Here is a 20,299-nt window from a genome sequence, read left to right as displayed (position 1 = left end):
GGGGTCTTGCGTTGAGAGTCTGCTCCACAAGACACATTGTTGTGCTGAATACCTCGTCGGTGAGGCTTCTGTTGTCCAAGATTGCAATCATGACCATCTTGCAACTTTGAACTAGTCTTTCCCAGATTCCACCAAAGTGAGGAGCTCCGGGGGGGTTGAATTTCCAAACAATCTTTTTCTGTGCTAAGTCACTCTCAATCTTAGCTTTATCCCACTCGTTCATGAATGCTTTCAGCTCATTCGCTGCTCCCACAAAGTTTGTTCCGTTGTCACTGATGATGGTATTCGGGTAGCCACGTCTTGCAATGAATCTTGTCACCGCAGCTAGACATGACTCGGTGTCCAATGACTGAGCAACTTCGATGTGTACTGCTCTCGTTGTCAGGCAAGTGAAGAGGCAGCACCATCTCTTCAAGGTACGTCGTAGGAACTTGACTTCAAAGGGTCCGAAGTAGTCAACTCCGGTATGGGTGAATGGGAACACATGTTCATCAAGTCGTTCTCGTGGTAGATCCGCCATCGGTGGGTGAATTGGATTGGCGTTTCTGTGTCTGCATTTGATGCATCTTGACTTGATTTTTCTTAATGCATTTCTCAGCCCGATGATCCAGTATTCTTGTTGGAGCATGTTTCTCACATATTCTGTGCCCTCATGTAGGTTGTCTCGATGTGCTTTCTCCAACAGAAGTTGTACAACTGGATGTTTTGCTGTTAACAATATTGGGTGTTTTGCATTGTAGTCAAGGTTTGAATGCTTCAGTCGGCCTTTCACTCTAATTGTTCCATCTTCCTCTATGAAGGGTGACAATTTGGCAATGTTTAATGTTTTGGAGATTTCTTTGCTGTTTGCTATAGACTTCGAAACATTCGGAAAGCTCTCGTTTTGAACAAATCGAAACAGTATTTGCTCTGCTTGATGAATTTCGTCTGCTTTGAGGGGACCCTTCTGTTTCGTCCTGAACCTCATGCAGTAGGCAATGAAATTTCTAATTCGATTGAAGGAACTGTATCGTCTCCAGTCAAATAGTTGTTCTAGTTTTGTTTCTGTTGCTACAGTACTCGTAACTTGCTCAGGTTCGAGTTCATTCACTTGGCACCACGGCTTTGGCCACTTTTCTTCATCTGCCTGAAGCCATGCCGGCCCGTTTAGCCATGCGGACTCCTTGAGGCCTTCGATGGACATTCCTCGGGTTCCGATGTCGGCAGGGTTTTCAACACCTTTGACGTGTCTCCATTGATCCATCGATGAGTTTTCCAGTATTTCAGCTGCTCTGTTTGCAACGAATACTTGTTGTTTCTTGTGCGCTGCCTGTAACCACTGTAGCACTGTTGATGAGTCGGTCCAATGATAGATTATGTCAATTTTGACATCATGTTCATTGAGTATCTGCTTTCTGAGACGAACTCCGTAGACTGCGGCTTGAAGTTCTAATTTCGGTACCGTCATATGTCTGATGGGTGCCACACGGCATTTCCCTATTACATATGTCAGTTTTAGCGTTGCTTCATCTTGCAGATATGCCACAATGCACATTGCTTCCTCTGATGCATCTGTAAAGATGTGAAGTCTCAGGTTTGTGCAACCATTTTCAAAATAAAGTCGATTTATCGACATCGTCCTTATTTCTCTCAACTCAGAGCACCAATCACTGAACAGTTTTGAGTGTTCTGCTGACAACTCTTTGTCCCATGCTTGTCCCATTGCTGCCCAAATGCTTTTGAGTAGAAATCGCATTCGTATAGTAAAGGGTGAACATATCCCAAGTGGGTCGAACACTGCTGAGACAAAGGATAGGACAATTCTCTGAGTTATTTTTGCTGGAACTTCTTGCTCAGTTCCACGACAGACTATGAGACTATCTGTGTCCACATTCCAGTTGAGTCCTAGGATTGAAGACGATTGTGGTTCTGCTTCGAAAGTTTTCACAACTTTCGTTGATCTGTCTGTCTCTGGAATGTGTGACTTGACTTCTTCGTCACTTGCTATCCATTTCGTCAACTTGAATCCACCTTTGATGAGGATGTCTCTGACTTTCTGGTAGATTTTGATTGCTTCTTGAGGGGTTCTGACTGACTTTAGGAAGTCGTCCATATAGAAGTTTCGCTGGACAGCTCTGACAAGATTTTCGTCGTTGACTGCATTATCTTTCGCCACTTGGTGCAAGGCGTAATTTGCACAAGTCGGCGAGCTTTTCGCCCCAAAAACGTGTCGTGTGTACTCGTAGACTTCTATTCTCAGCTCTGGATCTTCTCTCCAGAGGAATCGTAAACATCGGCTGTCATCTTTTGGGACAGCTACTTGAAGAAACATCGCTTCTATGTCGGCTGATAAGGCTATTTGGTGTTCTCGGAAGCGAAATATAATTCCGATCAAACTCTGCAGCAGGTCTGGCCCAGGTAGAAGTTTGTCGTTTAGGGCTACACCTTGATACTTTGCTGCTGCGTTGCACACTCTTCTGACTTTTTCGGGTTTGTGCGGGTTTATGACGGGATGATGTGGTAAATACCATTGCAGTTTGTCTTTGGTTTCATTCAGTTCAGCTTGATCTACTTTCCGAACGTATCCAGCGTTGACATCTGTGTCGATGGTTTCTTGGTAGCGCTTCTTTAGCGTCTCGTCTTTCTGCAGGCGTCGTTCTAAGGACTTGAGTTGCCCCATTGCAGAGTAGAAGTTGTTTGGTAACTTCACTTCGTCCTCTCGCCACAGAAGTCCAACTTCGTATCTTTCACCGTTGAAACGGGTTGTTTGTTCCAACGTCTTGATTGCTCGTTGTTCTTCTTTCGAATGTCCAGTGACATCGCAGTTTGAAGCGTAGGACTCGATATCCCACCACTTACTCAACTGGTTCGCTAATTTATCGTCTGCAATTGATGTTGCTGTGGTCGCAAGAGTTGCTGCTTGCTTCGCTGGTAGGGGTCCACTTAAAGCCCAACCAGTCTTTGATTTCACTGCCCATGGTGCAGCTTTGTCTTCTGACTTCTTGAATTCAAAAGGGTGATGAATGTCGTAGCAATCTTGTCCAAGAATCACTTGAACGTCGTTTAGATTGTAGCTCTGATCTGGCAAATTCCTCAGATGTGGGTAACGGTCTTTCAATTCTTGCAGCTCCACAATCTGGTCCCCCAATTTCAGTTTTTCGTGTACGTAGAACTGCACTGTCGTCAATGGTCGAGACTTCTCATGTGCTGAAACAGCTATCGGCACTATTTCAGTCTTTACATCCTGTGATCCATGGATCCCTGCTACTGATAGAGATGCTTTTCGGCCTTGGAGATGGAGTTTTGACACCACTGATTTGTCTACAAATGAGATTGAGGATCCCGAATCACACATTGCTAGTACATTTAGGCTTAAGTCTCTGTTGGTCAGCTTGATTCGTACCACTGGAAGTCCTCCTTGGGTGATGTTAGTTGCTACTGCTGTTGTAGCATCTGAGACATTCTTTGTAGTTTCCTTCTTCGGTAGGTCGCTGTGCAAAAGCCTGTTGTGCCGCCTTCCACAGCTGGGTACGCTGCAGGTCCTGCTTCTGCAGTCCTTTGACATGTGACCTGGTTTCAAACAATTGAAACACAGTCGGAACTTCTGAACATGCTCTCGTCGTTCATTTACTTTCAGTGACTTAAACTTTTCACACGTCCAAATAGGATGTTGCCCGTCTTTGAAGGGACATTCGAAATTCTTGGGTTTGCTTGACTCTTCAGCGTTTGAAGCAAAGGTACTCGTCTTCGGTTTATCACGGCTTTGAAATTTGTTTCTGTCAAACGACGAGTTTGTCTGTGCTAACAAGTTCTCATGAATTGCAGCTTTGGAGGCAAGCCACTCTTTGAAAATAATCAGGTTACCTCTCAGTAGTCGACGATCTTGCATGTACTGTAACCACTGTTCTCTCAGTTGCGGAGAAAGTTTTCTGGTTGTTGAACTAAGCCCTGCTTCTGCTTCTAGATCTGATGTGTATCCAAGTTGAGTCAAGGTGTTCACCACATTTGTAACCACATTTGAGAATTTGACAATGCTCGTAGAATCGTCATGCCGAACTGGAGGATGAGTATATATTTTCTTGAATTGCGCGTTGACTATGAAATCTGATCTGCCGTACTTCTCACAGAGTATATCCCAAGCGTGATAGTATGATTGTGAGCTGAATCCCATTCCCGATATTGCTGCCCTTGCTTGACCCGTGAGACTGGTCTTGAGGTATTGCATCTTTTCTGTATCGCTGATTGGCTTTTGATGAACAACAACATCAAAAAGACCTGACCACTCTGGCCACTCCAGAGGATCTCCTGAAAACTCAGTCAGTTTTAGTTTTGGCAAGCCACTGGCACCACTGCTTGGTACTGGTTGGTAAATGACTTGGGGAGTGGTGTCATTCATTGTGCTCCTGTTTCTGCTCTCGGCAGACCTGTTCCGAAAGTTGTTATTGGGACTCTGACTCCTGTTTCTGTCGTGAAATGCTGACGTTCGCTGCTGCTGAAACGTCGTCCTTGTCAACGGCGGTGCTGGTGGGTCCGTTACTCTAATTGGTTTTCGGACTTCTGTTTTCTTGAGAATGCTCGGTTCGGCCAGTTGCGTTGAGAAAAGTCTTTCGCCTGGTTGGAACAGCGGGGTAGTTTTCGGGTAGGTGCTGAAAAGTTTGTCAGCTCTGTCCTTAGTGACATTTGTTGGAGGGTCGATAACAACATTTGGAGATAATGGCCGTTGAGGGACAGACTGTTGAGCCCCTGCTTCTGCCCACCTTGCTGTTCTTTCTTGATTTCGTTTTGATCCAACACTTTCTATCTCATCTGCCACTGATCCGGATGCTCTTGAGCTCCCTTTGGTCAGCTCAAGTTTCATACGTCTTTGTTCTTCGTCTTCCTCTGCTTTCCTTCTTTCGTTTTCGAGAGCTCGCTCATGCTGTCGAAAACGCAGTTCGTCTTCTTGTTGTTGCATCCTTAGACGTAACTCCTGTTCTTGTTGTTGCTGTTGTAAACGTAACTCTTGTTCTCGTTGTTGTTGTTGTTGTTGTTGTTGTTGTTGCAGACGTAACTCTTCTTGCTGGCGACGAAGTTCTATTTCTTCACGCTCCTGCTCTAATTCCAACTGGCGCTCTCGCAGTCGTTGCTCTGTTTCTTTCTTTGCTTTTAGGTTTTCGAGCTCCATTTCTTCGATCTGTCGCCTTCTCGATGATCGCGAGTTGGCGATACTGGATTGTTTTCTGCTTCGGCATGTAGCAGAATGCTTGGAAGAGACCTCGGCGTTCTCCTCAGCGTTTTCTATGGCTCCATTTCCTGTATCAATTTTAGTTTCTTCGTTTGGGTCTTTGTCACCAGCCGATGTAGTGGACACTAAAGATGTTTGATTTCCACAATCCTTGCTGAACCTATACTGTTTCAGCAAGTCTTCATAGTGACTCCTAAGATTACTGAAATTCGCCAACCCTTGGTGACAGTGTTCGGTCTTCATCATTGGAAAAGCTTTTGTGCAAATTTCATCTAACTTTTCTTTTAACCGTTCCACCTGATCACACAGTATCTGTCTTTCGGAGTCGCTTAAATTTTCTGCTTTCAATTTCTTTTCGAGTTCTAACCTTTCGTCCTCGATTTGATCAGAATCTTCCCATAATTGGTACAATCGCAATGTGTCTTTCCGGTAGTCGACAACTACTGCGCGAAAATCTTCAATATCTTGGAGATCTGGTATTTTGTCAACTACCCATCGCAAAACCTTTCTCTTTTCTCCTAACATACGCTTGGTGTCATTATCAAAGCTTTCAAAATACTTTGGTTTTAAAAGTAACCTTTGCTGTTGTCGGTTGTCTTCCAAGTCGTCGTACGTCCTGAAGAAACATTGATAAGCACTTTCGGCTGTCATTGTTTTGTTTTGTGTTAGGTAGCCTTCTAGCTCGTTGAGGTGTCTGGAGAAGGACTTGAGTAGGTCAGCTTGCTCTTTCTCTAACGTCTTGAGTTGACCACTCGCCTTCCAATCAGCTGTCTTCCAGTGTCTGTTGGGACTTTTGCTGGCCATCGTTGCTGATTTTGTTTTGGTCCACCAGGTTGAATCGAAGATTCCTTTCTGTTCGTGTCACTGCTGTTGATGTTGTCCGGGTCGGCGGACCAAATGTTGCGGCTGCTCAAGAATCTCAGCGGAACCGATATATCACAGCCAGGTTCTCGAGTTTTACGCCGGCCTGGTTCTTCACTGGGTTCGATTGACTAACGATCTCGCAGAAATAATTAGTCGCTCGCACGTATTAAAGGACTGTAACTTTAGTTTTGTTGATTGAAGTTAAGAAAATCCTTAGTGATAGTCTATGTTCAATCTCGTGCTGAAGTTTGTAAGGCTTCAGCCAGTAGCTAGTAATGTTGCAAACTTCTCGTTAAGTAGGCTCAACTAACTTATAACTCGCAAGATCTTAAGATCTAGCAAACTTAACAAAAAGACTAAAGTTGTTAAAGAATCAAATTTTAGTCTATCTGAGAGCCAACTGCTCTTTGTAACAGTTTCTAATGGTTCTAAATACAATACGGTTTCACTATTCAAACAATTGGGTTAAAGTAAATAATCAAATATTTATCATTTATAACATCATCATAACTTGTTTCTGATTGGTTAATCAAGAAAATGATTTATGTCATTGTTTACATAGTAAATGTCAAATTACTGCAATATTTACTTTTGTTGACATAAGCACGGATGGTTATTACGTGGCTCTAAATGCCTCAAATGTACGGTATTTGACCTTTAATGATCATCTAAAGTATCATAAAATAAACAACTTAAGAAATTTAACAATAAATAACAAAATATCGAAAAATGCCAATTTTGCACCATATAAGTGCTAATAGGCACACTTGTGGGTCTGATGCAATAATGTTCGTTGGGTCCATGAATAGCTTAGAGGTAACCCTAACCGTCTGCCATAACCTCGGGTTGCTCGGGTTTTGGCTTCCCAAAATCGGGGGGGGGGGTGTACAGATTTTCGGTCCCAACTTGTAAAATTTTTCAGTTTTGACCATTTTTGAGTTTTGACAAATTCTAAGTTTTTTCAGTTTCAAAAGTTATTTCTTGCTGTCTGATGGCTTTTCTAGCTGATTTGAAGTGGCGCCAACAGCGACAGAGATCACTCAAAATGAAGAACAAAAGCGTGAAAAAGTCATGCGAGAAGTCAAAGAATGTTCTGGAAGAAAAACGCAAAACGGTCAAGCGGAATACTTGCATAAAAAAAGACCAACACGTTTACAATAATTGCTACGATCTTCGCTCGAGACTAATGATTTACTCATTCTATTTTAGTAAAATTAGTGTGACTTTGTACACTCGCTCATGGGCCTAAACAAGGAGACTGGGTAATGTGCTTACGCACATAATGTTCCGACCCCGCTCATCCACATTCTTGACTTAAATGGCTACCAAATGATGAAGAGATAGAAGACTTTAAAAGACATACACATCGTTCAATAAACAACCAATGAAATACGATATTGCCACGCTAGAGGGCCAATAAAAGTTGTTGATAATAGGACTACAAGAAAGGACAATAAAAAAATCAAAAAACAAACATTATTGAAGATCAAATCTCGATGTCTATAATAAAACATCGCCGGCCCTGTTTTCGATCTCGGAAACACCATCGTAGAATACTGGCGCTAACTTCACGACTGGCCGGTTTAGCTCTCCATGTGCCATTTTGACTCTCGCTGATCTCACAACTCCGTCGTTGCCAGTGAAAATCTCAATGATTCTTCCAAGTTTGTTTTCACAGCGTTTCACAGAGTCATCTACTAGCCACACTAACTCGCCTTCTTTCAGGTTTCGCACATGTTCTTTTGACCACTTCGACCTCTGGTTCCATTGTGGAAGATATTCGCGAGTCCATCTTTTCCAGATCATGTCGGCATATGCTTGAGCCGTTTTGAATGATCTTCTCAGGTCGTGGTAGCGCTCACTGGATGGCATGAATGGTGCACTCGCGTTCTCTCGTCCTAGCAAGAAATGATTAGGTGTGAGTGCTGTCAAATCTTCAGGGTCGTCACTTACTGCCGTCAGGGGTCTTGCGTTGAGAGTCTGCTCCACAAGACACATTGTTGTGCTGAATACCTCGTCGGTGAGGCTTCTGTTGTCCAAGATTGCAATCATGACCATCTTGCAACTTTGAACTAGTCTTTCCCAGATTCCACCAAAGTGAGGAGCTCCGGGGGGGTTGAATTTCCAAACAATCTTTTTCTGTGCTAAGTCACTCTCAATCTTAGCTTTATCCCACTCGTTCATGAATGCTTTCAGCTCATTCGCTGCTCCCACAAAGTTTGTTCCGTTGTCACTGATGATGGTATTCGGGTAGCCACGTCTTGCAATGAATCTTGTCACCGCAGCTAGACATGACTCGGTGTCCAATGACTGAGCAACTTCGATGTGTACTGCTCTCGTTGTCAGGCAAGTGAAGAGGCAGCACCATCTCTTCAAGGTACGTCGTAGGAACTTGACTTCAAAGGGTCCGAAGTAGTCAACTCCGGTATGGGTGAATGGGAACACATGTTCATCAAGTCGTTCTCGTGGTAGATCCGCCATCGGTGGGTGAATTGGATTGGCGTTTCTGTGTCTGCATTTGATGCATCTTGACTTGATTTTTCTTAATGCATTTCTCAGCCCGATGATCCAGTATTCTTGTTGGAGCATGTTTCTCACATATTCTGTGCCCTCATGTAGGTTGTCTCGATGTGCTTTCTCCAACAGAAGTTGTACAACTGGATGTTTTGCTGTTAACAATATTGGGTGTTTTGCATTGTAGTCAAGGTTTGAATGCTTCAGTCGGCCTTTCACTCTAATTGTTCCATCTTCCTCTATGAAGGGTGACAATTTGGCAATGTTTAATGTTTTGGAGATTTCTTTGCTGTTTGCTATAGACTTCGAAACATTCGGAAAGCTCTCGTTTTGAACAAATCGAAACAGTATTTGCTCTGCTTGATGAATTTCGTCTGCTTTGAGGGGACCCTTCTGTTTCGTCCTGAACCTCATGCAGTAGGCAATGAAATTTCTAATTCGATTGAAGGAACTGTATCGTCTCCAGTCAAATAGTTGTTCTAGTTTTGTTTCTGTTGCTACAGTACTCGTAACTTGCTCAGGTTCGAGTTCATTCACTTGGCACCACGGCTTTGGCCACTTTTCTTCATCTGCCTGAAGCCATGCCGGCCCGTTTAGCCATGCGGACTCCTTGAGGCCTTCGATGGACATTCCTCGGGTTCCGATGTCGGCAGGGTTTTCAACACCTTTGACGTGTCTCCATTGATCCATCGATGAGTTTTCCAGTATTTCAGCTGCTCTGTTTGCAACGAATACTTGTTGTTTCTTGTGCGCTGCCTGTAACCACTGTAGCACTGTTGATGAGTCGGTCCAATGATAGATTATGTCAATTTTGACATCATGTTCATTGAGTATCTGCTTTCTGAGACGAACTCCGTAGACTGCGGCTTGAAGTTCTAATTTCGGTACCGTCATATGTCTGATGGGTGCCACACGGCATTTCCCTATTACATATGTCAGTTTTAGCGTTGCTTCATCTTGCAGATATGCCACAATGCACATTGCTTCCTCTGATGCATCTGTAAAGATGTGAAGTCTCAGGTTTGTGCAACCATTTTCAAAATAAAGTCGATTTATCGACATCGTCCTTATTTCTCTCAACTCAGAGCACCAATCACTGAACAGTTTTGAGTGTTCTGCTGACAACTCTTTGTCCCATGCTTGTCCCATTGCTGCCCAAATGCTTTTGAGTAGAAATCGCATTCGTATAGTAAAGGGTGAACATATCCCAAGTGGGTCGAACACTGCTGAGACAAAGGATAGGACAATTCTCTGAGTTATTTTTGCTGGAACTTCTTGCTCAGTTCCACGACAGACTATGAGACTATCTGTGTCCACATTCCAGTTGAGTCCTAGGATTGAAGACGATTGTGGTTCTGCTTCGAAAGTTTTCACAACTTTCGTTGATCTGTCTGTCTCTGGAATGTGTGACTTGACTTCTTCGTCACTTGCTATCCATTTCGTCAACTTGAATCCACCTTTGATGAGGATGTCTCTGACTTTCTGGTAGATTTTGATTGCTTCTTGAGGGGTTCTGACTGACTTTAGGAAGTCGTCCATATAGAAGTTTCGCTGGACAGCTCTGACAAGATTTTCGTCGTTGACTGCATTATCTTTCGCCACTTGGTGCAAGGCGTAATTTGCACAAGTCGGCGAGCTTTTCGCCCCAAAAACGTGTCGTGTGTACTCGTAGACTTCTATTCTCAGCTCTGGATCTTCTCTCCAGAGGAATCGTAAACATCGGCTGTCATCTTTTGGGACAGCTACTTGAAGAAACATCGCTTCTTTGTCGGCTGATAAGGCTATTTGGTGTTCTCGGAAGCGAAATAAAATTCCGATCAAACTCTGCAGCAGGTCTGGCCCAGGTAGAAGTTTGTCGTTTAGGGCTACACCTTGATACTTTGCTGCTGCGTTGCACACTCTTCTGACTTTTTCGGGTTTGTGCGGGTTTATGACGGGATGATGTGGTAAATACCATTGCAGTTTGTCTTTGGTTTCATTCAGTTCAGCTTGATCTACTTTCCGAACGTATCCAGCGTTGACATCTGTGTCGATGGTTTCTTGGTAGCGCTTCTTTAGCGTCTCGTCTTTCTGCAGGCGTCGTTCTAAGGACTTGAGTTGCCCCATTGCAGAGTAGAAGTTGTTTGGTAACTTCACTTCGTCCTCTCGCCACAGAAGTCCAACTTCGTATCTTTCACCGTTGAAACGGGTTGTTTGTTCCAACGTCTTGATTGCTCGTTGTTCTTCTTTCGAATGTCCAGTGACATCGCAGTTTGAAGCGTAGGATTCGATATCCCACCACTTACTCAACTGGTTCGCTAATTTATCGTCTGCAATTGATGTTGCTGTGGTCGCAAGAGTTGCTGCTTGCTTCGCTGGTAGGGGTCCACTTAAAGCCCAACCAGTCTTTGATTTCACTGCCCATGGTGCAGCTTTGTCTTCTGACTTCTTGAATTCAAAAGGGTGATGAATGTCGTAGCAATCTTGTCCAAGAATCACTTGAACGTCGTTTAGATTGTAGCTCTGATCTGGCAAATTCCTCAGATGTGGGTAACGGTCTTTCAATTCTTGCAGCTCCACAATCTGGTCCCCCAATTTCAGTTTTTCGTGTACGTAGAACTGCACTGTCGTCAATGGTCGAGACTTCTCATGTGCTGAAACAGCTATCGGCACTATTTCAGTCTTTACATCCTGTGATCCATGGATCCCTGCTACTGATAGAGATGCTTTTCGGCCTTGGAGATGGAGTTTTGACACCACTGATTTGTCTACAAATGAGATTGAGGATCCCGAATCACACATTGCTAGTACATTTAGGCTTAAGTCTCTGTTGGTCAGCTTGATTCGTACCACTGGAAGTCCTCCTTGGGTGATGTTAGTTGCTACTGCTGTTGTAGCATCTGAGACATTCTTTGTAGTTTCCTTCTTCGGTAGGTCGCTGTGCAAAAGCCTGTTGTGCCGCCTTCCACAGCTGGGTACGCTGCAGGTCCTGCTTCTGCAGTCCTTTGACATGTGACCTGGTTTCAAACAATTGAAACACAGTCGGAACTTCTGAACATGCTCTCGTCGTTCATTTACTTTCAGTGACTTAAACTTTTCACACGTCCAAATAGGATGTTGCCCGTCTTTGAAGGGACATTCGAAATTCTTGGGTTTGCTTGACTCTTCAGCGTTTGAAGCAAAGGTACTCGTCTTCGGTTTATCACGGCTTTGAAATTTGTTTCTGTCAAACGACGAGTTTGTCTGTGCTAACAAGTTCTCATGAATTGCAGCTTTGGAGGCAAGCCACTCTTTGAAAATAATCAGGTTACCTCTCAGTAGTCGACGATCTTGCATGTACTGTAACCACTGTTCTCTCAGTTGCGGAGAAATTTTCTGGTTGTTGAACTAAGCCCTGCTTCTGCTTCTAGATCTGATGTGTATCCAAGTTGAGTCAAGGTGTTCACCACATTTGTAACCACATTTGAGAATTTGACAATGCTCGTAGAATCGTCATGCCGAACTGGAGGATGAGTATATATTTTCTTGAATTGCGCGTTGACTATGAAATCTGATCTGCCGTACTTCTCACAGAGTATATCCCAAGCGTGATAGTATGATTGTGAGCTGAATCCCATTCCCGATATTGCTGCCCTTGCTTGACCCGTGAGACTGGTCTTGAGGTATTGCATCTTTTCTGTATCGCTGATTGGCTTTTGATGAACAACAACATCAAAAAGACCTGACCACTCTGGCCACTCCAGAGGATCTCCTGAAAACTCAGTCAGTTTTAGTTTTGGCAAGCCACTGGCACCACTGCTTGGTACTGGTTGGTAAATGACTTGGGGAGTGGTGTCATTCATTGTGCTCCTGTTTCTGCTCTCGGCAGACCTGTTCCGAAAGTTGTTATTGGGACTCTGACTCCTGTTTCTGTCGTGAAATGCTGACGTTCGCTGCTGCTGAAACGTCGTCCTTGTCAACGGCGGTGCTGGTGGGTCCGTTACTCTAATTGGTTTTCGGACTTCTGTTTTCTTGAGAATGCTCGGTTCGGCCAGTTGCGTTGAGAAAAGTCTTTCGCCTGGTTGGAACAGCGGGGTAGTTTTCGGGTAGGTGCTGAAACGTTTGTCAGCTCTGTCCTTAGTGACATTTGTTGGAGGGTCGATAACAACATTTGGAGATAATGGCCGTTGAGGGACAGACTGTTGAGCCCCTGCTTCTGCCCACCTTGCTGTTCTTTCTTGATTTCGTTTTGATCCAACACTTTCTATCTCATCTGCCACTGATCCGGATGCTCTTGAGCTCCCTTTGGTCAGCTCAAGTTTCATACGTCTTTGTTCTTCGTCTTCCTCTGCTTTCCTTCTTTCGTTTTCGAGAGCTCGCTCATGCTGTCGAAAACGCAGTTCGTCTTCTTGTTGTTGCATCCTTAGACGTAACTCCTGTTCTTGTTGTTGCTGTTGTAAACGTAACTCTTGTTCTCGTTGTTGTTGTTGTTGTTGTTGTTGTTGTTGCAGACGTAACTCTTCTTGCTGGCGACGAAGTTCTATTTCTTCACGCTCCTGCTCTAATTCCAACTGGCGCTCTCGCAGTCGTTGCTCTGTTTCTTTCTTTGCTTTTAGGTTTTCGAGCTCCATTTCTTCGATCTGTCGCCTTCTCGATGATCGCGAGTTGGCGATACTGGATTGTTTTCTGCTTCGGCATGTAGCAGAATGCTTGGAAGAGACCTCGGCGTTCTCCTCAGCGTTTTCTATGGCTCCATTTCCTGTATCAATTTTAGTTTCTTCGTTTGGGTCTTTGTCACCAGCCGATGTAGTGGACACTAAAGATGTTTGATTTCCACAATCCTTGCTGAACCTATACTGTTTCAGCAAGTCTTCATAGTGACTCCTAAGATTACTGAAATTCGCCAACCCTTGGTGACAGTGTTCGGTCTTCATCATTGGAAAAGCTTTTGTGCAAATTTCATCTAACTTTTCTTTTAACCGTTCCACCTGATCACACAGTATCTGTCTTTCGGAGTCGCTTAAATTTTCTGCTTTCAATTTCTTTTCGAGTTCTAACCTTTCGTCCTCGATTTGATCAGAATCTTCCCATAATTGGTACAATCGCAATGTGTCTTTCCGGTAGTCGACAACTACTGCGCGAAAATCTTCAATATCTTGGAGATCTGGTATTTTGTCAACTACCCATCGCAAAACCTTTCTCTTTTCTCCTAACATACGCTTGGTGTCATTATCAAAGCTTTCAAAATACTTTGGTTTTAAAAGTAACCTTTGCTGTTGTCGGTTGTCTTCCAAGTCGTCGTACGTCCTGAAGAAACATTGATAAGCACTTTCGGCTGTCATTGTTTTGTTTTGTGTTAGGTAGCCTTCTAGCTCGTTGAGGTGTCTGGAGAAGGACTTGAGTAGGTCAGCTTGCTCTTTCTCTAACGTCTTGAGTTGACCACTCGCCTTCCAATCAGCTGTCTTCCAGTGTCTGTTGGGACTTTTGCTGGCCATCGTTGCTGATTTTGTTTTGGTCCACCAGGTTGAATCGAAGATTCCTTTCTGTTCGTGTCACTGCTGTTGATGTTGTCCGGGTCGGCGGACCAAATGTTGCGGCTGCTCAAGAATCTCAGCGGAACCGATATATCACAGCCAGGTTCTCGAGTTTTACGCCGGCCTGGTTCTTCACTGGGTTCGATTGACTAACGATCTCGCAGAAATAATTAGTCGCTCGCACGTATTAAAGGACTGTAACTTTAGTTTTGTTGATTGAAGTTAAGAAAATCCTTAGTGATAGTCTATGTTCAATCTCGTGCTGAAGTTTGTAAGGCTTCAGCCAGTAGCTAGTAATGTTGCAAACTTCTCGTTAAGTAGGCTCAACTAACTTATAACTCGCAAGATCTTAAGATCTAGCAAACTTAACAAAAAGACTAAAGTTGTTAAAGAATCAAATTTTAGTCTATCTGAGAGCCAACTGCTCTTTGTAACAGTTTCTAATGGTTCTAAATACAATACGGTTTCACTATTCAAACAATTGGGTTAAAGTAAATAATCAAATATTTATCATTTATAACATCATCATAACTTGTTTCTGATTGGTTAATCAAGAAAATGATTTATGTCATTGTTTACATAGTAAATGTCAAATTACTGCAATATTTACTTTTGTTGACATAAGCACGGATGGTTATTACGTGGCTCTAAATGCCTCAAATGTACGGTATTTGACCTTTAATGATCATCTAAAGTATCATAAAATAAACAACTTAAGAAATTTAACAATAAATAACAAAATATCGAAAAATGCCAATTTTGCACCATATAAGTGCTAATAGGCACACTTGTGGGTCTGATGCAATAATGTTCGTTGGGTCCATGAATAGCTTAGAGGTAACCCTAACCGTCTGCCATAACCTCGGGTTGCTCGGGTTTTGGCTTCCCAAAATCGGGGGGGGGGGGTGTACAGATTTTCGGTCCCAACTTGTAAAATTTTTCAGTTTTGACCATTTTTGAGTTTTGACAAATTCTAAGTTTTTTCAGTTTCAAAAGTTATTTCTTGCTGTCTGATGGCTTTTCTAGCTGATTTGAAGTGGCGCCAACAGCGACAGAGATCACTCAAAATGAAGAACAAAAGCGTGAAAAAGTCATGCGAGAAGTCAAAGAATGTTCTGGAAGAAAAACGCAAAACGGTCAAGCGGAATACTTGCATAAAAAAAGACCAACACGTTTACAATAATTGCTACGATCTTCGCTCGAGACTAATGATTTACTCATTCTATTTTAGTAAAATTAGTGTGACTTTGTACACTCGCTCATGGGCCTAAACAAGGAGACTCGGTAATGTGCTTACGCACATAATGTTCCGACCCCGCTCATCCACATTCTTGACTTAAATGGCTACCAAATGATGAAGAGATAGAAGACTTTAAAAGACATACACATCGTTCAATAAACAACCAATGAAATACGATATTGCCACGCTAGAGGGCCAATAAAAGTTGTTGATAATAGGACTACAAGAAAGGACAATAAAAAAATCAAAAAACAAACATTATTGAAGATCAAATCTCGATGTCTATAATAAAAATAACATAGCAAAATCAAACTCGCATCAGATAAAAACCAAAACAAATCAATTTAACCTAAACTTCATTAGAAAGAATATGGGACCTGTTCCCAATGCAATTGGTTAACAGCATGACAAAAAGAGCAAATAGGTGCGAAGTTCATAATTACTTTTCCATTTTTGAAACCAATTAGTTTCACAGATTTTAATATCAATAGATATCAACTGAAATCAATAAAATGTTCATTTAGTTTCCTATAGGGAGCAATTGAGACATGTTATTATCAAATGATCGGTTGCGCAGAATATTAAAGCCAATGGGATCAAGGTTTATTGTTTCAATTAAAAAAATCAAAAATCCTTTGAAATGTACAAATATATAAAAATCAACCATTAAAAGAAATCTCATAATAACAGTAGTAACAGAGACGAGAAACAAATGTTTGAAACTAAAACCGTTATATAGTTTAAGATATAGATCACTGGAAACAAGTTGAGATCTATGTTTACAGAGACTGAGCTACAAAGCGATCGGAAAATTATTTTAAAAAGATGAAGCTCAAAAACCCAAATTTATATATGAAAACAAAAATTTTCAAAAATTTTACCAAACATAGGATTACAAAGCGATAAATAAGGTTTCAACGCCTCAGAAAGCCAATTGGGCCTGGTAATAATGAGAATTAGTCACGAGCCCTCAAAAAAAACATAAAGAAGCCGAAACTTCGTTTTACGACATAACACTGTTTTTATGGAACTATAATTAAAACATGCTACTGGCAAGAACTTTAATTCATCATTTTATCTTTATCTTAACTTCATCGAGTTGTCTTTATAAATGGACTACTTAGACATGACAACAAAAAAGTGAACAATATGGAAAAATCGAAACTTTTATGAAAGTAAAAGGTCGAGCTAATCAGTCACAACGTACAACCAAGCACGAGAAAAAAAAAGATTGAATAAAAAAATATAATTGACACTTCTAATGAGTGAGTTTGAGTTACATTGTGACAAAAATAAGTGCAAAGGGAGACAGACGAAAATTTTTTTAAAAAAATTGAAAGTAGGTAAAACAAACGGCTTCAAACAGAAATATTTAACTATGTTGAGTTATAGATCGTGGAGAAAAAATTAAGATCTATAGTTATCGGTTTTATGGCGCAAAACAACGAAAAGAGAGACAAACATAGTTAAAATCAAAAAAACAAAAATATTCAACAAAAAAAATTAATATATCAACAAAAATACTCAACAAAAAAATTAATATATCCAGATTTCTGTTTTTCCAACGTTGTGCATTTTCCCTACAATGCCCTTCTCGCTTTATTTGAACTTATCAATAATGTGATAAATTGATAAGGAAACAAAATGAACTCATAAAATGAAATCACAAAATGAACTCACAAAATGAACTCGCAACTTTAATGAAAGATAAAGAAAATTTGAAAACGCGTAGTACCCATAAAAAGGAAAATTTAACTGAATATAAAATCGTTACCGACATCAACTTAGTAGTAGTAGTAGTTGTAGTAGTAGTAGTAGTAGTAGTAGTAGTAGTAGTAGTAGTAGTAGTAGTAGTAGTAGTAGTAGTAGTAGTAGTAGTAGTAGTAGTAGTAGTAGTAGTAGTAGTAGTAGTAGTAGTAGTAGTAGTAGTAGTAGTAGTAGTAGTAGTAGTAGTAGTAGTAGTAGTAGTAGTAGTAGTAGTAGTAGTAGTAGTAGTAGTAGTAGTAGTAGTAGTAGTAGTAGTAGTAGTAGTAGTAGTAGTAGTAGTAGTAGTAGTAGTAGTAGTAGTAGTAGTAGTAGTAGTAGTAGTAGTAGTAGTAGTAGTAGTAGTAGTAGTAGTAGTAGTAGTAGTAGTAGTTGTAAAAGACTTAATTTCCAACAAGAGAAATACATAGTAAATGAAAGACATGATAGTACAAATTAACAAAGCAAAGTAGCAAATTAAGATCTGCAGTCCACACAGCGACATTTAAGAACAAATTTACATGGCCGATAGTAGTTAACAGATCTGGTTATCGAGCCACTTTTCAGTAAGGAATAGTAAGCTAATTTTTTCCGCCTGCGCTACTTTCAGCAATTTTAAACGTTTTTCAAGACAATTGATAGATTGGCAATTTACAACTAGACAATTAGCATTCGTTGTTAGTCAATTTACCGATTCATTCAAGTTCACCAGGTTACCCTTGTAGAAAAGTTGTAAATTTCTGATTCGAAAATCAATTTTACTTTTCCCTTCACTGATCATCTGAAATCTCTTTGACAGAATCTTCTTTTCCAATTCTCGATCCGATTGCGTCAAAAACTTTTTGATATGCACTGGAATGCGAAAAACTTTTAGATAATGGCTGCGTGCAAAACAATTGGCCATGAAATGTGGACTGTTTGTTGAAATCAAAATTGGTCTATAAAGGCGTCTTTCATTGTTAGCAGGGTTTTTGAACTTTCCAAGGCGTCTTGATTGCACAATATTTCCGTCTGACTTTAGACGTATTAAACTGATAACTTCGTGAAGAAGCTTCGTGTCAGACTCTATAAGTTTTTTATAAGAATTTGCATTTTCATGCAGACCGTTCATCAGCAACTGCATTGGCTCATTAGCCGTTTTCTTCTTATTCGTTAGAACAGCATCACGAAAAGATGGCAAAGTCTCGTTGAAAAACTTTTTCGAAATTGTCCTTCACATGATTAGGCAGTGCTAGCTCAATAATTTTTGGTATTTCAGTACCGATTTTAGCAGACAAAACAACAGCAACTTTTTCAGCAATTTTGTTCTCATCTAAGGTGTTTGTCAACTTAGCTTCGGATTGGAAGAGCTGATCACTATCACAGGTATCACAAATCCATTTTCAGTTTTTCCTTGCTCCAAGCCAGTCCACATCGTCAACTGGTAGAGATACACATGGACCATGGAACCAAAGCTCACACTTCTCGAATGATATTGGCGATTTATCATTGTCTTTGATGTTCCGTTTGCATACACTGCACTTTCAAGGGTTCGACTGTCGTTTCCGCCTGTTGTTACTGAGACTGCGCCCGAAGTAGGGAAAAATCAGATAAAACGATAATAGGTTTCAAAAATTCAACTACATTTTCTCAAAACACTCAAGGTCATAACAGACATTGCATAACAACTGAAAAAAATTGTCTACCTTCTCTTTTACCTTCTAAAAGCTAACTGGATTTTCGATTGGGGACACTAAGTCATTGAGTTCCATAATTATAAGAAATGAATGCAAAACACAAGAAGTCCATAAAATTTTAATGAAAACAATTTGTCAGAGCCATAAAAACCATGAGCTTAACTCTGAAACCATAATATAACCATTTGTGTTTTTTTTTATATTTTAAAACACAAAACATCGTTGCCCAAACTCTGGTTAATAAAGTTAAACAAATTTTTGCACAAACAGCAACATTTGTTAAAAACTGGTTATCATGAAAGAGTTTTGATCACAAAAAGCAAAATAAAATAAGTAAGCTCGCGCTTGATAGTAAACATTTACGTTGCTTTCGGTTTTAATGTTTCACAAGCATAATCAGTTTACTTAACATAGCTGGATTTGAACACGATGACGTACTTTTGGAGCCGAGAACTATAAAAGAAATAGGTGAACGCAATCCAGCCAAAATGGAAGTAAGCCGACAAAATGTAGTTGAAAATTTATGTAATAAGTTTTGAATCTGCCAGAATTAAGGCATTACTTACCGTAACAATCAAGAAAGTGCACAGTACTTAAAAGGTATATAATATTTTCCAATCCGACAAAGAAACAAAATACGTCACTTTTCAAGGCATCTATTGGCTGACAGCCTCGGCGGTTCTCTATTCATTGCCATGACTCCGAGTCATCATGGCATGTATTCCGGAAAGAAATGGGTTTGTTATCGCGGCGGCGCCTCGGCGCGCAAGCAGAAGGTCCACCGGCTAACTAGGTAGTGCTATCTCACAAATTTGCGTCTTTTTTGTCCGCTTTCTCGAATATCGCCTCTTTTTACCACGGCAGAAATCTGCCGATTTCAAGTTCAAGGACATTTTTCTTGTCATTTCTGCATTAGAACTACTGCGAGCGGAAAATTGCTGAATTCTATGTAAGAAGTGCTCTGTTCCAACAGCTTTTGTGTTTGCAATGTTTTTCCACAAGATCTTTTTATAACAAGGCTTGCTACCCATGACCCTCCGAAATATCAAAGTTTCAAAATGACGCTTTAATTAGTCTTTTCGTCACAATAAAACACTTAGTCGTTATTTTAGAAGTTTTTCTTAGTAACGGGAAAAGATTATGCAACTGCTGCTCTCGCAATTGGTTGTCACGAGAAAACTTTATAACGCTCAGTTCAATTTAACGGTTCAAAATCTGTCCGGATTTGTATTGCAATTTGCTTTTGTAACTGTATATCTGCTATACTCTTACCGCTGCATTACAATTCGATTTTTTGGCCTTTCGATGATCTTAGTTTTTTTACAAAAGTGAATCAGATTTGATTGCTACATATTACACAGTACGGGATCTGTATTTGTATACCAGTTCATTCCAAAAGAGAAGCAAATCGAAGACAAAAATATATACCAAACCATTTAACGAAAGACTTTTTAGAACTGAAGTTAAGATGAATTTGATTGTTAGTTATCACGGGTTTAACTACCGGGTTTAACTACCAGAAGCTGGGGATTTGTAACATCTAAGTTGCATCTCAATTAATTCACAG

Source organism: Convolutriloba macropyga, unplaced genomic scaffold (assembly GCF_964194025.1).
Source record: "Convolutriloba macropyga unplaced genomic scaffold, txConMacr16.3 SCAFFOLD_947, whole genome shotgun sequence".
Taxonomy (NCBI): Eukaryota; Metazoa; Xenacoelomorpha; order Acoela; family Convolutidae; genus Convolutriloba; species Convolutriloba macropyga.
Note: the sequence above shows the minus strand (reverse complement) of the source record.